Source organism: Sapajus apella, unplaced genomic scaffold, assembly GCF_009761245.1.
Source record: "Sapajus apella isolate SASKATOON/1434 unplaced genomic scaffold, GSC_monkey_1.0 scaffold36, whole genome shotgun sequence".
Lineage (NCBI taxonomy): Eukaryota > Metazoa > Chordata > Mammalia > Primates > Cebidae > Sapajus > Sapajus apella.
In genome coordinates, this window is record NW_022436976.1 from 30,585,859 (window position 1) to 30,602,423 (window position 16,565).

Consider the following 16,565-nt stretch of genomic DNA (forward strand, 5'->3'; position numbering starts at 1 on the left):
CCAAAAATACAACAGCAAGGAAGGAAGTGTCATATACTAATCATCTGCATACCTCTATAAATACTTCTGATTCTTACTAGCATACAGACATGCATTTCACCTAAGTTTTGAGAAGTGTATACATATTCTTTTTGGTACTATTTTGGATCCCATCCTTTTTATTAAAGGTAGCTTCAGATGTCCTCTACTGATGTAATTCATGCATTTGTCTTTTGATGCTTGCCATCTTCTGTTAATGTATGGGAGCTTGCCATTCCACCTTCCAATTTGAGGTCAGAGGGCTGGCTGATGAACATAGCAGAGCTATAAATATTTTTGGTTTCTGTTTTGTTTTAACAAATGACCTTATTTTCTTTTTAAATTATTTGCTTAGGATATTTTCCCAAAAGGGGGACTGCCAGGCCTGACAGCAGAAAGGCTTAATGAGGCAAACACAGACACTGGAGCAAGGCCTGGATTTAAATCCTTTCTTCCCTACTTACTCTCAGGCGGCTTTAAACATGTTGCTTAATCTCTTCGTAAGCCTCATAAAGCAAATGATAATAGTATCATTCCCACAAGGTAGTTACAAGGATTAACAATAAAATAAAAGACATGAAACCATAATAGACCCTAACTCAATGGAGGCAGCTGTTGTTAGCATTACTAATTTCAGGCTTTTTTTTTCTGTAAGTTGCCATCTCACTTTCCAGAAAGCTTGCACAATAAACAGATGCTTCTCAACTTACAGCCAGATTAACCCATCCTAAATTGAAACTATCCTAAATCAAAATGCACTTAATATACCCCACATACCAAACACCCTAGCTTAGCCTGGCCTACCTTAAACATGCTCAGAACACTTACATTACTCTACAGTTGGGCAAACTCATCTAACACAAAGCCTATTTTATAATAAAGTGTTAAATATTGTTTTCAGGTGGGCATTTCATAGACATGATAAGATGTGAAACACAATATTCAAAAGATGTTGGCAACATAGCATGTGGTAAAGTTTTGTTTTACCCTCGTGATGCTGTGGCTGACTGGGAGCTGTGGCTCACTTCTGCTGCCTGGCATTGCAGGAGAGTTCCCTACCTCCTATCACGAGCCCAGGAAAAGATCAAAATCCAAAATCTGAAGTATGGTTTCTACCAAATGTACATGGCTTTCACAGCATCATACAGTCAAAAAATCATAAGTTGAACCATTGTAAATTGAGGCCCATCTGTGCAGCTTAATTATTGATTAAGACTTAATGGCCGGATGTGGTGGCTCACGCCTATAATCCCAGCACTTTGGGAGACCAAGGTGGGCAGATCACCTGAGCTCGAGAGTTCGAGACCAGCCTGGCCAACATGGCAAAACCCTGTCTCTACTAAAAATACAAAAATTAGCCAGCCGTGGTGGCAGGCGCCTGTAGTCCCAGCTGCTCAGGAGGCTGAGGCAGGAGAATTGCTTGAACCCAGGCGGCGGAGGTTGCAGTGAGCCGAGACTGCACCACTGCACTCCAGCCTGGGTGACAGAGAAAGACTCCATCTCAAAAACAAGGAAGACTTAATAATTCAGACTGATCATAGTTTAATGTGTTTCCCCTCTATGGCATTTTCTTTCAGTAGGGCTTCCAAGAGATGGCATACCTTAGTGCAAATGTTAATGGTAGGATTATCAGCCAACAATAACGTATTAGAGGTAGATTAATAATAGTACTGGAACATCTCTACCACTACTGGCCACTGTCTACACGCCAGGAACAGTGCAAGAAACTTCACTGTGTTTTCTAGCTTAATCTTCGCATCTCTTTGAATTATGAATCACAGCACCATTCTAAAGATGAGAAAACCGAGTCACTGTGATGTTTCATAAATTGTACTGGGCTGCACAGATAGGAGAGTCTGAGTTCAGGCCAAGTGCGGTGGCTCACACCTGTAATCACTGCACTTTGTGAGGCTGAGGAGGGTGGGTTATTTAAGGTTAGGAGTTTAAGACCAGCCTGGCCAACATGGTGAAACCCTGCCTCTACTGAAAATACAAAAATTAGCCAGGCGGTAGTGGCATGCACCTATAATCCCAGCTACTCAGGAAGCTGAGGCAGGAGAATCACTTGAGTCTGGAAGGCGGAGGTTGTGGTGAGCAGAGATCGCACCACTGTACTCCAGCCTGGGCGCCAGAGTGAGACTCTGTCACAAAAACAAACAAAAAAAGAGGAGCCTGAGTTCAGCTTCAAACCAAGGTCTATATGACTTCAAAGTTCATGTTCTCTCCTTTGCACCAGGCTGCTTCCCAGTGAACTGGAATAGGCATCCATTACTAATTACAACGATTACTTTTTATTAAGTAATCATTGACATGTGGTCACCTGGGGAATATCAGGGATCACACTTGAATCTTTCTGGAATCTGCTGTTTTGATGATTATTCTTCCCTGGATCCCAGCACTCAAAACCATAATGTAATTTGATATTCTCATTCCCAAGGCAGAAAATTCAGCAAGCATTCCCGTATCTTCAGCTATAAGTCCACCTGCGCTGCTTACTAAGCTTGGGCAAATGTCTCAACCTACCTAAGCCTCAACTCTTTAATCTACAAAGTGGGACTAATAATAAGACCTAACTCAAGGGGCTATAGTTAGGAAACTAAATGAGCTAATATGTGTACAAATTCCTCGTACAAATACCCAGGACCTAGTAGATGTTTAGTAAATATTACCAATTATTATAAAACTAACACGTATATTTTAAGTTTTTTTTTAATAGAGACAGAGTCTCACTATGTTGCCCAGGCTGGTCTCAAACCCCTGGCCTCAAGCAATCCATCCCACCTCAGCCTCCCAAATTGCTGGGATTACAGGTGTGAGCCACCGAGCCTAGCATATATTATTTTTAAATGGAGAAGTAACCCATTTCCAACATAGATGTCCTTGTCTTGATCTCTTTCCTCCCCTGCATAGTTCCCCCATCCTATCTCCGATAATATAAAAGCTGTTTGGAGATATTTCTGCCTGGGATTAAGTGGGAAGAAAACAAAATTAAACCAACCAGGCTATAAAAATTTTTCTTTGCCAAGATGGCTTTGAGCCAGGCCTGCTGGCAGCCAGAATATATGAGCCAAGGAGAGATGAAGGGTACAAGTCCCTTCAGAAAATGCCACTGTCAGGATCAATCTCTGGCATGGAGTCAGAGCTCACCTCCTCCATGTCAGGCCAAGCTGGAATGGACAAGCAGCCTTTGTTGCCCCAGAGGCCCCTACAGAGGTCGGGCCCAGATCCCCAAGTGTCCGCCAGCCTGGCTTTCCCACTAGGAAAGTGAGGGCAGATCTAGGGCCCCCAGGTTGGCCCCTCCAACAGGACCGGTCAGACCTGGCCACAATGTTACACATCCATGCCCGAGAAGGGCAGTGGTGCCCGGAGGCAAAGTAACAAAGGGAGGTCATCAGAACAGTCATGACAGGAGAGAGCCAGGGTCAATGTGGGGAAAGAGAGCCCAGCCTTCCAGGGAGAGGGAGAGCCGATGAGAAGGTCCTGAGGGGATTCGGTGGCTTGAAGAGTGGACAAAAAGCCACTGGTAGCTGGACAGCAATCAGCTGGGGCAGCGGTAAAGGGAGACTAGCAGGGTGGGAAAAACTCATTGCTCAGGACCTTTTTGCTACACCGAAAATTTTGGCTTTTATCTTAAAGGAAATGGAACATTTTAAACAGAGGAGAGACATAATCAGATTTGCATTTTAAATAATTTGCTTAATAAATATTCTTGAGCACAACAGATTATGCGAGGTACCAAGAAGAGTATTATGAGAAAAACATAGCACTTATTAAACATCCAACCAAATGATTCCAGTATCATGTGGAAAGATACATGTTTCATTAGGAAAGCTTTGTAAGTGGAGTACATAGAATTCAAAGGTAGAAGAGGGTGTTCTAAGAGAGATCTGAAAAGCTTCTTGCAGAAGGTGGGGTTTGTAGAGGCAGTTACACAAGTAGGTAGCATAGCCTAATGTTGTAGTGTGGACACTGTAGAGTGTAGACACTGGTGTTGGCAACCTGGACCCAAAGTCTGTCTCTACTACTGGCATAAGAGTCATAAGATTTTGGATAAATTGCTTAACTTTTCTGTTCATTAGTATTATTATTTTTATTTGAGCCAGACTTAAAGGAGAAGTAGGTTTGGGACATACAGAGGTGAGAAAGAAGGGCATCAAAGAGGGGATCGTCCTTAGGGAAGGCCATCATAAACACACAGGAAGGGCAAAGCAACTTCATTTGGCTGGAGACAGAGTGTATTAGGCAGATCAGTTGAGGGCTGGGCAGGATGGCTCACACCTGTAACCCCAGCACCTTGGGAGGCCAGGGCAGGTTGGATCACTTGACCTCAAGAGTTAGAGATCATTCTGGAAAACATAATGAGACCCCTGTCTCTACAAAAAAATAAAAAATTAGCCAGGTGTGGTGGTGCACACCTGTAGTCCCAGCTACTTGGGAGTCGGAAGCAGAAGGCTTGAGCTTGAGAGATCAAGGCGGCCGTGAGCAGTGATCACATCACTTTACTCCAGCCTGGGTGACAGAATGAGGCCTTATCTCACAAAAAAAGAAGAAAAAGGAAATAGTGGCATAGAGAACAGTATTAACACTCTAAATTTTTACCAGGTGCCAGAACTCTGTACGCATTAATTCATTTAACCTTCACGACAACCTTGCAAGGAAGATGTAACTTCCTTCATTTTACACAAAGAGTCTGATGCCTCAAGATGTTGAGCAGCATGGCCAAGTTTGTAAGTGGGAGAGAGAAGATCTGAACCCAAATCATCTGATTCCAGAGCTCATACCCTTTTCACTGCGACCACACTTAACACCTCTCTTACACCATCTCCGAAGAGTGGGACAGCACCGTCTCCTGAGCTAATGCCCATGCTCCTCAGGCACTGAGGACATTGGAGGGCCTGACCCACACTTGGGAAGATGACTCTGAAAAACTATTCCAAAAATGCTTTGAGTAAAGAGATAATATTGTCAAACCAAGTGCAATGTCATCCAAAGGGGACTCTCTGAGGAGTTCAACATTCATTTGGATGTGTCAGATGTCTAGAGGTTTTTAAGCATCAGTCGTATTACTTTATATTCACACCTCTATGCTACCTTGAAGTAGCAACAAATTAAACCGGAATCAGCTATTCACACTGAATGATTTTATAAAGTTTGCTTTGCTCCTGCAGCTTGGCTACTTTAAATGCAAAAAAAAGGAAGCAGATATGGTGGAAACTGAATTAAAAGAAGGCGCATAAATTACTCCAACATCCTGGACCCTGCACTTCCAGAATCCCTTTTTTATCAATTCTCTTAGCTCTCAGTCAAATAAAAAAGAAGAGAGGAGAGGCAAGAATTTAAAAATGTTACTTCTGTCCAAAAAGAACATGAATGACAAATGTTTTTTTTTATATTGTAGAGTAAATTCCGCCAGGAAAACAAACAAACCAGTGAGTCTTTGAGAATGGGAATTGTCATTTGAGAGAGAATTGACATTTGGCAAGTTTAAAAATAGATCATCTAATGGAAAGGGCATCTGCTCACTGAAAACATGAATCCACACACAGGCCTGTGGGAGGCAGAGAGTTCTGACCAGGTTATTGGGCTATTCAATAATGTCCTATTTTTAGGGCTGTGGGGCCAGGAAGAGCAGGCTGGTGTCAGTGGCTCAATTAAACATGAAAGCAAGGACATGCAGAGTATGTCTCTCAAGTACCTAGAAATAAGAATTTGTAATACAGAGCACAGTTGTCTGTAGCAAACAGATGACGATGTCGCTCTTAGAGCCTGCTGATTTAGAGGGAAGGATATTGATGTGATGACTACGTCCATTCTCATTGTGGTGTCCAGAAACATGGATGATTAATGCCGGAGGGACCTTGGAGACGGCCTAGTACTGGATATGTGATGTTCATGGCTACCCAGAATCTGAACCCTTCAGTTCCTACACTGGGGAACTTTCTATCTCAAGAATGAAGCTGGCTGGTAGAGTCTGCCTCTTTCTCTGGAAAGTTCTGCTTTCCCACTTCCCCTGGCAGCCAGGGCTCTAATATGATCTAGCTCAGAAAGTCAGATGCACCTGCTCAGGTTTGTGAGTCAGGAGTTAGTGACGCAAAGAAGGAGGGAGTGGCAAATTCTTTCCGAGGGTAGCAGCAAAGACAGCGACATCCAGTTTCCAACGACAGCACAGCCAATTTAGTACAGGGGTGCTGTGGGCCCACTCCTGGCACAGGTGCAGGCTGTGACACTTGGCGTGTCAAGCGGCCACAGTGGCCCCGCCACTGTCTGGTCCCTCCCTGACATTCTGGCCCTGGCTTGTCTGCACAGTCTTCCTTGCTTTTGCCTGTCCTCTAGGTCTGGGCCTCCAGGCTTCTAGGTAATCTTGTAAGCTGGCCAGCATTCTTTCAATCAGTTCATTTTCTGCTTCAACTGCCCAGAAGCAATATTTGCTTCTTTGCAACTAAGAGCCCTGACTGCTATAATACTCCACCCTGTTATCTTACAGATGAAGTTGTGAATGAGAGGGAAAGGACACACCAGTTAGCATCAAATCCAGACCTTGAAAGCAGGTCTTTGGACTCACAGGTTAGTGTGTGTGCCCCCACCCGCTCTGTGGTGCAGCCTTACAGAGGCAGAGAGGGTGCCTGTGGACCTGGCCTTCTGTTGCTGACACACCCTCGTGGTTCTCTTCTGCCTGAGGATTGCCACCATCATGACCCATCCACCAAATTGTCTATATCTGTCCTGAGTAATTCCCAAGGTGGTAATCCACCTACCCTCAGTCACTTTCCCTCTGGGCCCTTCTTTTCAGGCTTTCTTCCTTCCAAAAGCGATTGAGTACCTACTATGTGCCTGGTACTACACTAAGAACTAGGGATCCTATACTGAAGAAAACAGAAACGGACTCAGACATCATGAATATTACAGGAGAGAGGAAAAGACAAACATTAACCAAAAAACCGTAGAAGCATGTGATTACAAATTTCAAGTGACTAAGAAAGAAAACGGGCTTATCTACCCTAGAGTTTAAGAAAGACTCCCTGGGAATGGAACATTTAATCTGAGATCTAAAAGTTGGTTTATGTAATTTAGTGCAAAGAAGAGAGATGGGTATCTAGGAAGAAGGACTGGCACTCCATAGGTCCCAAAGCAGGAGGAGCACAACAATAGGAACCAGTGAAAGAAAGCCAGTGTGGCTGAGCAAGAGGAAGAGAAAGAGCTGGGGCTGAAGCCGGGGACCCAGGGCTGGGTCATTTATGACCTAGATCACCTTAGGGCCTATGGGCCTTGTGAAGGATTTTGCTGTTGACCTTCTGGGCAGCAGGAAGCCACTGAGTGACTTTAAGCAGAGGGGGACATGGTTACATTGTATTTCTCAATGGTCACTGTGTGTATTCTGTGGAAAATTAATTGGAGAAGGGGTAAGCGTGAACCTATGCAAATTAATTAGCAGGTCATTGCCACAGTTCAAAGGAGAGGTGATGGTGGCTTAGACTTAGGAGATGGCAGTGGGGGAGGAGAGATAGGGTCAGACTGGAGAGACACCTGGGTTAAAAAACAGGACTGGGTCTTTGGGAAGATCGGAGGGAAAGTGTAAAGAGTGAAGCCATACTTGTTGATAGGTGCTGGAGCTACTCACTGTAGAAAGGCCAGTTTTGAGGTAGATGGAACATCATGAGTTTGGTTTTAAATAAGCTGAGTTTGTCATGGCTTTTCAGACAGAAAAGTCAATATATGTGAATCTGAATCTCAAAAGGAAAGATGGGGCTAATGAAATAAAGTTGTAGTGTTGTTGATGTATAGGTGATCATTGAAGCCATGGGTGGGGATGAGTTCAGTTCAGGAGAGAGGATAGAGGGACAAGGGAAAGAGACACAGAAAAAAGCCTTTGGGAATTACATCTAAAGATCATGCAGAGGCATGTAGTCCAGCAAACAGCTTTAAGAAGGAAGAGCCAAAGAAAGAAGAGGAAAGCTAGGAGAATGTGTTTCACAAATGCCAGAGGCAGCAAGTGTTTTGAGAAAGCGCAGGCATCCATAGTATCAAATGCTGCTACAAGTTGAGCAAGCTGGGGATTGAAGAGTTGCCAGTTATTCTAGCAACATGCTGGCCATTGTCAACCTTCGTGAGAATCCTTTTGATTGCATGATGGTATTGTAAAAAAGGATGAAGTGAGCTGGAAGATGAGGAATGACAGAGATGAGAAAATGACCTCCCAGAAAGAAGACAATTCTTTTGAGAAGTGTTGCTATACAGGGCAAAGGGGAGAAATGAGGAGTGGGGGAAGTGGGGTCCAGGGAGAACACTTGAGGATATACGAGGCTTAAGTATCCTTAAATGCTGAAGAGACACAGAAACAGAGAAAGAAAGGGGTTCAATATTTTCTATAAAATAGATCTGAAAATTGTTATCAGGTAAAGCTAACACCATCCACCTCCCAGGAAATATTGTTTTTGTTTAGATACTTGAAAACTTATGCCAAGTAATGGATGGTGTGGGACTTTCAAGAGGATAGCCCCAGGCTCTATCCTCTGAGCCGCAACACTTGGTTAGTGTCTATTGCAGGACTTCCAGTGTTGTCCTGTGATTTACATCTGTGTTCTTCACTCAGGGCCAATCAGCCTTGTGAAAGATGTTGCTGTTGACCTTTTGGGCAGCAGGAAGCCATCGAGCGATTTTAAGCAGAGGGGTACATGGTTACACTGTATTTTTCAATGATCACAATGCATGTTCTATAGAGAATTAATTGGAGAAAAGGCAGGTGTGAACATATGCAAACCAATTATGTTCTTAAGAGGGTAAGGACTATATTTTCCTTCTGTCACCTGGGTCAAGTACAGAGCCTAACAGGGCTATGGCACTGCACAAGTTGGGGTATTCTACAGTTGAGCTATGATAGCTCTGTTTGACGCATTGCACTCTAAATATTTATCAAATGATGAAAGAGTAAACAACACAAATGAGTTAGAAACGACTCTGAAAAAAAAACACTGGGATTTGGAAAGTACTTTTCGCCTTCCATCAAACCTCACTTCTCTGTACGTTCATCCACAAAGCTAGCCCTGATGGCAAGATAATCCCTGTCTTGAGCAATATGATTTCTGATCAATATATGTGCACATCAGGCTCTGCCAGAAACAACCAGGCTGAGGACACCATGCAACAAAAGCTCGTCCCTGTGGATGGAAGACCTGGTGAGCTAAGTCAGCTCTTCTATGGCCAAGGCAGTTTCTCAAAGAATACAGACTTCTTGAATCAAACTTTGCCTGAATTCCTTGCAAAATGGAGCAACATTCTGGCAGGTACAGACCAGAAACTGTCCCAGACCTAGGGCTGTTACTTCAAATCTGGGCTGCCTACTGCCTCTGGAGACCAGTCTAAGAGTGTGTGATCTTCTTTTCCTCTTTCATTCCTTGCATATCCCAAGTATAGGTGATGTCATGCTCATTATGAGGAAAAAAAAACAACCGCCAAGTTCTCATCCACTTTTACCTTCTCTCCTGAGTGGTCCTATCCACAGGGAATCTGCTGAGTCCACTTTTTCTTTCACCTGGAATATCAAGGGCACTGATAGTAATTGGCAAAATTCACTCCTTTTGCCACCGTGGGGTGGCAACATGATAGCCGTTGTTATCTTCTTTTCAGGGCCCTTCTGTAGCCTGCACTATGTCCCAAGCAGTGAATTGCTGCAGGCCGTATGTCTTGGGCGCCCTTGTCCTCTGAGTTCCAGGTGGGTCTGGCCACTGGAGGCGCTGGTGGAAGATTAAGACCTAATGGAGCGTGAGGTCAATGTCTTTTCCCCCATCCCTCTCTGCCGCTGCACAGGGGTTCTGGTATTGCATTCCCTCTAAGACCCCTCTGATATGCCAGTCCGGGAGCTCCTCCTGCATGACTTCAGCTCCCACAAGGCCTCTTTAGGCCAACGGGCAGCAGATTTCTCCCTGTGGCTACTCCTGGGTTCCTCCTCAGCCCTACTTGTTTCTCGAACCTGTCTTCACCTCTGTAAATAGGTAGCCTTTGTTCAGTTCTTTTCCAAACTCCATCTGAATGTGTCTTCTGCTTCCTGCAGGGAGCCTGACTGACACATACTCCTTGTCCCCTTTTTCATTAGGGGACAAAGGGATAAACAGGAGAAAAGTTAAATGGCAATACGAGTCAAACAATGATAAATACGTGTGAATAGGTTTAAGCACCAAGCGGGGACTCTTACATTTTCTAACTTAGAAAAGCAGATTCCCAAAGTCTGTCTCAAAAACACTTTCTGTAGGTTATATGGTGCAGCTCCTGTATTTTCACAAATGTGGGTAAATTTCTGACTGAAAGACATTTTCAGGTCCGGCGTGGCAGCTCACGCTTATGATCTTAGCTACCTGAGAGCCTGAGGTAGGAGAATTGCTTGAGGGCAGGAGTTAGAAACCAGCATAGTCAACGTAGCAGAGATCCCTGTCTCTAAAACAAATTAAAACAAAAATTAGTCAGTCATGGTGACATGCCTGTAGTTCCAGCTACTTGACGGCTGAGGGTCAAGAGGTCAAAGCTGTAATGAGCTGCGATTACACTGCCCTCCAGCCTGGGTGAGAGAGTGAAGCCTCATCTCAAAAAAAAAAAAGACATTTTCAAATGTTGACTAGTGGAGATTTTTTTCCTGCAACCTTGAACACCATGAACGCCTTGATTGACATGGAGAGGTGTGTTCATTTCACTGAGGAGGTTTCTACAAATAGACATTAAGTAAACTCTGTTTTTACCTTCCCCTTTCCTGAATTTCATGCTGTTCTGGTGCTCAGGGTCTCTTCTTCCACAGGAAAGCAAGGTGAAAAGCTAAGACACCAAGTCTTTAGTGACCTGTGACAGCTCTTCAAATCATAAAACAATTCCGGAACAGTGAGTAGATCTGGTTTTTACACAGAGATCTCTGACACCTCTACCCTCCCATGCCCCTATCTCTCTCTCTCCCTCTCTCTCTCTCTCTCTCTCTGTCTCTCTTTCTCTCTCTCTCTCTCTCACACACACACACACACACACACACACACACACACACACACACCACTGAATCATTTGACAAAGCATACAGGTGGGCTTAACCTTACCCGGTGGACACAAACCAAACCAGAGAGAGAGAATAGAAAAGAAATTTTATATAATCCCAGCACTTTGGGAGGCCATGGCAAGTGGATCACCTGAAGTCAGGAGTTTGAGACCAGCCTGGCCAACATGATGAAACCCCATCTCTACTAAAAATACAAAAATTAACCGAGCGTGATGGCAGGCACCTGCAATCCCAGCTACTCTGGAGGCTGAGGCAGGAGAATTGCTTGAACCTGGGAGGCGGAGGTTGCAGTGAATCAAGGTCATGCAATTGCACTCCAGCCTGGGTGACAGAGCAAGATTCCATCTCAAAAAAAAAAAAAAAAAAAAAAAAAAAGCTGGATCTATCTATGTGTTGAGCAATATTGGGTCAATGAGATAATTTAGTGATGGTGGTTCAGAGTAGAAACAACATTTCCCCTTTCTTAAAGATTTTCTTTTTCGGGCCGGGCGTGGTGGCTCAAGCCTGTAATCCCAGCACTTTGGGAGGCCGAGGCGGGTGGATCACGAGGTCAAGAGATCGAGACCATCCTGGTCAACATGGTGAAACCCCGTCTCTACTAAAAATACAAAAAATTAGCTGGGCATGGTGGTGCGTGCCTGTAATCCCAGCTACTCAGGAGGCTGAGGCAGGAGAATTGCCTGAACCCAGGAGGCGGAGGATGCGGTGAGCCGAGATCGCGCCATTGCACCGCATCCTGGGTACTGCGAGTGAAACCCCGTCTCAAAAAAAAAAAAAAAAGATTTTCTTTTTCAAGGCTGCTGGAATTAGGGGTGTTGTTTCTAGTCCTCATACTTGCATATAACCGGTATCTACCTAACCCATATTCTTTCTCTTTCTCCTGATGGTGCTGACAATTACTTTTTTGTCTTTTATTCACAGCTGTAGCCAGACTGCTCCAGACTATCTATTTGGCTCCCCAAAACTTCCATTTTTCATTAAAGGAGATGCTGTAGTGGTAATTTGTAACTCAAGGGTTATCATTTTAAAAAATTCCGCTTCTGATTAATATGGTACCTTATAGTAGCTGAGAAGTACACGTTAGGTGTGCTTTCATTATTTTTCAGACAAGAGAGTTGTGATACAGACATAAACTCTATTAAGGCTGGTGGGTTGCTTAATACTGTACCATCAAGGAGTACTAAAGTGAGCCTACTCATAGAAACAGCAATCACTTACCCCTCCCCCAAATAATGGAAACCGCACCTAGGTAAATGAGCAGATGCAGGTGGATAAAAAGATGTGTGACCACCCCCAGCTTCACCTTGAACAGCGTCTCAGTGTCTGGGCCTGGCATGGAGACTCTGCAGACTGTCTTCTACCTGTGCCTGCAGCTAGCCTCAGCATCTTTGGCACCTGAACCCTATATCTTTAAATCAGCAGTCCTACTTCTGTGCCTTATTCTGGGACCCAACATGAGTGAAGACTCAGGAATCCATCACAGCTTTTGTTCCTTCCCTCTTTCATTCACATAATATTTCGCACGCACCTATGTTGCTGGCATTGGTGAAGGAGGGATTAATTCACTATAGAGCCGCCTGGGACCCGGTGGGGTAAGGCTGCCTAATTGTCTAAACTACACTGCTAAACTTTCCCTTCTTAATAAGAAAGGTGATGTTTTTACTTCTGTCTTGACCCTTTTATTATATTTATTGAGATTGTTCAGAACCTAGGCGAGGAAAGGGAGTCCTTTTTAGTGTACACGTGCGTATGTGTACATCTGTGGGTGTGTGGGTATAGGCTGTCCCTTGGAATCCAGCACCAGGCACTTTCTACCACTGGAGATAATGCTGTGAATGAGAGAGCATGGTCCCAGTCCTCTTACAGTTTACCTTCTGATGGAGGGAGACAATTAATAAACAAAGATAAAAGATAAATTCAGGTAATGGCAGCTGCTGGGAAGAAAATGCACTGTAGAATGACCTAGAGAAAAACAGAATGCTTTCAACAGGAGGCCAGGGAAGTTCCTCTCAGGAGGTGACCTGGAGGTGAGCCCGAATGATAACAAGCCATGCAGTGAGATATATGAAGACCTATTTAGGAAGGAAACAGCAAGTGAAACATCTCCCAGGTGGGAAGGAGCAGAGCACAAAGGGCACTGTGTGTGAGAGGGGAGATTTGTGTGTTTCGGCTCAGTTAATAAGATGAGCAGTGAGATGAGGTCAGCGAGAGCTAGGCAGAGAGCAGGTGATCTAAGGTAAGCAACCTGGATTTTCTTCTACTTGCAATGGGGAGCCTTGAAATGACTTAAAGTAAGAGATCACATACAATCTGATTCGCATTTTTAAACTTTTTACTTATAGATTCACAGGAAAGTACCAAATTGTCTCACATACCCTTCCCCCCTTCCCCAATGTAACTGTAGTACAATACAAACACCATGAAATTAATGTTGCTGCAATCCACAGAGCTTATTCAGATTTTACCAGTAACACAGGTACTCCTGTGTCCCGTGTGTGTGTGTGTGTGTGTGTGTGTGTGTGTGTGTGTGTAGTTCTTGGCAATTTTTTAATATGTGTAACTTCCAGTAGCCACCACCACAATCAAATGCAGAACTGTCCCATTACCACAAGGCTCCATGGTGTTACCATTTGTAGCACTCCTACTCCCTCCCCACAAAATCCTAACTCCTGGAAGAATCCCAAATCCTAACTCCTGGAAAACACTCATCTGTTTTCCATCTCTATAATTACAACATTTCAGGAATATTGTACAAATGGACTCATACAGTATGCAATCCTTTGAAATGGGGTTTTTCACTCAGCAGGATTCCCTTTAAATCTATCCAACTAGTCAGTTCTATCAATAGTCCCTTCCTTGCCAGATGTGGTGGCTCTCGCCTGTAATCCCAACACTTTGGGAGGCTGAGGCAGGGAGATCACCTGAACTCCAGAGTTGGAGTCCAGCCTGGGCAACAATGGTGAAACCCTGTATCTACAAAAAATTAAACATTAGCAGGTCCTAGCTACTTGGGAGGCTGGGGTGGGAGGATGCCCTGTGCCCAGAGAGTTGAGGCTGCAGCAAGCCATGTTCACACCACTACACTCCAGCCTGAGTGACAGAGCGAGACCTTGTCTCAAAAAAAAAAAAGAAAAGAAAAAATAGTCCTTTCCTTTTTGTTGATGAGTAGTATTTCATGGTAAGGACATACCACAATGTAACTATTCACCCACTGAAGGACATCTAGGTTGTTTCCATTTTTTTGCTATTATAAATAAATGAACATTCATGTGCAGGTTTGAACATTAAATATACATTTTCATTTCTCTGAAATAAATATGCAGGGGTACCACTGCAACATTGTATGCTAAGTCAATTTTTAGTTTTAAAAGAAACTGCTAAACCATTTTCCAGAGTGGCTGAGCCATTTTACATTCCCACCAGGATTGTGTTCTCGGCGATCCTGATTTTTGGCATCCTCAACAGCATTCAGTGTTATCACTATCTTTTATTTAGATATTTTATTTCTTTCATCAGTATTTTGTAATTTTTAGCATATGAATTTGTATTCGTTTTGTTAAATTGATACTTAGGTATTTCATTTTCTTTGGCGCTATCATAAATGGTATTGTGTTTTTAATTTCAGTTTCCACATATTCCTTGTTAGTATATAGACTTTTTTGTGTGTTCATCTTGTAACCTGTGACCTTACTGAACTATTAGGTGTAGCAATTTTTGTGTTGTTTTGTTTGGGTTGAGGGGTAGATGACTTGGGGACTGTCCACATAGACAATCATGTCTGCAAATCGGGGCAAATTCTTTCTTCCTTTCCAATCTGTATGTTTTGGCTTTTTTTCTACGTTGTGCTGGCTAGAGTTTTCACAACTGTGTTGAGTAAGAGTAATAAGAGTGCATCCTTGCTTTTTTCCTAATCTTAGAGGAAATGCATTTAGTCTTTCAACATTTAGCATAATATTACCTGTAGATTTTTTTGTAGATGCTCTTTGTCAAGTTTCCTTCTATATCTATTTTTCTGAAATTTTTCATGAATGGATATTGAATTTTGTCAAATTTTTTTATATCAATCAATATAATTATGTGAATTTTCTTCTTTAGTCTGTTACTGTGGTGGATAACATTATTTGATTTTCAAATATTGAACTAGCCCAGTATTTCTGGAATGAATCCCACTTGGTCATGGTATATAATTTTTTATACATTGCTTGATTTCAAATTGCTAATATTTTGTTGAATGTTTTTGCATCTAAGTTCATGACAGAGATTGGCTACTTTACGTTTTTAAAAGATCACTCTGGTTTCTTGTGGAGAATAGACAGAAGAGCGAGAATGGCATCTGGGAAACTAGTTAGAAAGCTAGTCAGAACGGCCCAGATGTTATCTTGGATTACAGATATGTGAGTGGAGGAGATGTCACTGGATTCAGGATATGTTGCGGAAGTAGAATTAATTGAACTTGGGCCAGGCACAGTGGCTCACACCTGTAATCCCAACACTTTCAGAGGCTGAGGTGGGCAGATTTCCTGAGGTCAGAAGTTCAAGACCAGCCTGGCCAACATGGTGAAAACCCATCTCTACTAAAAATACAAAAATTAAGCTGTATGTGGTAATGCACACCTGTAATACCAGCTACTTAGGAGGCTGAGGCAGGAGAATTGCTTGAGCCTGGGAGGTAGAGGAGGCAGTGAGCTCAGATCCCGCCATTGCACTCCATCCTGGGCCACAGGCTGAAACTCCATCTCAAAAAAAAAAAAAAAAAACGAATTAATTGAACTTGCTGTTGGATTAGCTGGGGGTGGCTTGTAAGGACAGGTGAAGGAAAGGGAAATATTAAGGATGATGAGTACCAGGGAGAATAGGCAGATTCCATTTCATGAAATGGGAAAGGCAGGAGGGGGAAAAGCTGAGCAGGAGGATGGGATGTAAAAAGCAAGAGTGCTGTTTTAGACATATTAAGTTTGAGGTGACTATTAGAACTCACATGGCAATGTCAAGCAGTTGGATATCAAGCCCAGGCCCAAGGGAAGAGGTATTTAAAGTTGTGGAATTGGATACATCACCTAGGGAAAGAGAGCAGATGAAGAGAAGCGGAAAGACGAGGGGCATAAACAAGTTGCACAAGTTTTAAGTCCCCAAGGTCTTTAACTTCAACTGTGGCTCTAAAAATATCCCAGTCATGAGTCTGCTTTATAAAACATGGTAACATTAACTTAGGTATTTTTCATGTGATGATTGTGAGAACAGAGTTAGGTAATATATTAAATTGCTTAAAAATTAACAAATGCATAGAAGATCTGTTAACATTAAAATGGGACTGACGGTGTCTCACGCCTGTAATCCCAGCACTTTGGGAGGCCAAGGCGGGTGGATCACGAGGTCAAGAAATAGAGACCATCCTGCCCAACATGGTGAAACCTCGTCTCTACTGAAAATACAAAAATTAGCTGGGTGTGGTGGCATACGCCTGTAATCCCAGCTACTTGGGAGACTGAGGCAGGAGAATCAGTTGAACCCAGGAGGC

At 43.3% G+C, this 16,565-nt stretch overlaps 1 long non-coding RNA gene across 1 annotated transcript in view; it reads right to left on the bottom strand.

Moving 5' to 3' along the window:
* Positions 1-9,740, bottom strand: part of LOC116563976 — a 20,791-nt gene extending 11,051 nt beyond the window's left edge. Inside the window, exon 1 of the long non-coding RNA XR_004274671.1 lies at positions 9,490-9,740. This is a non-coding gene — a long non-coding RNA (uncharacterized LOC116563976). The remainder of the gene's footprint in view (positions 1-9,489) is intronic.
* Between the last annotated feature and the right edge of the window lie 6,825 nt (positions 9,741-16,565).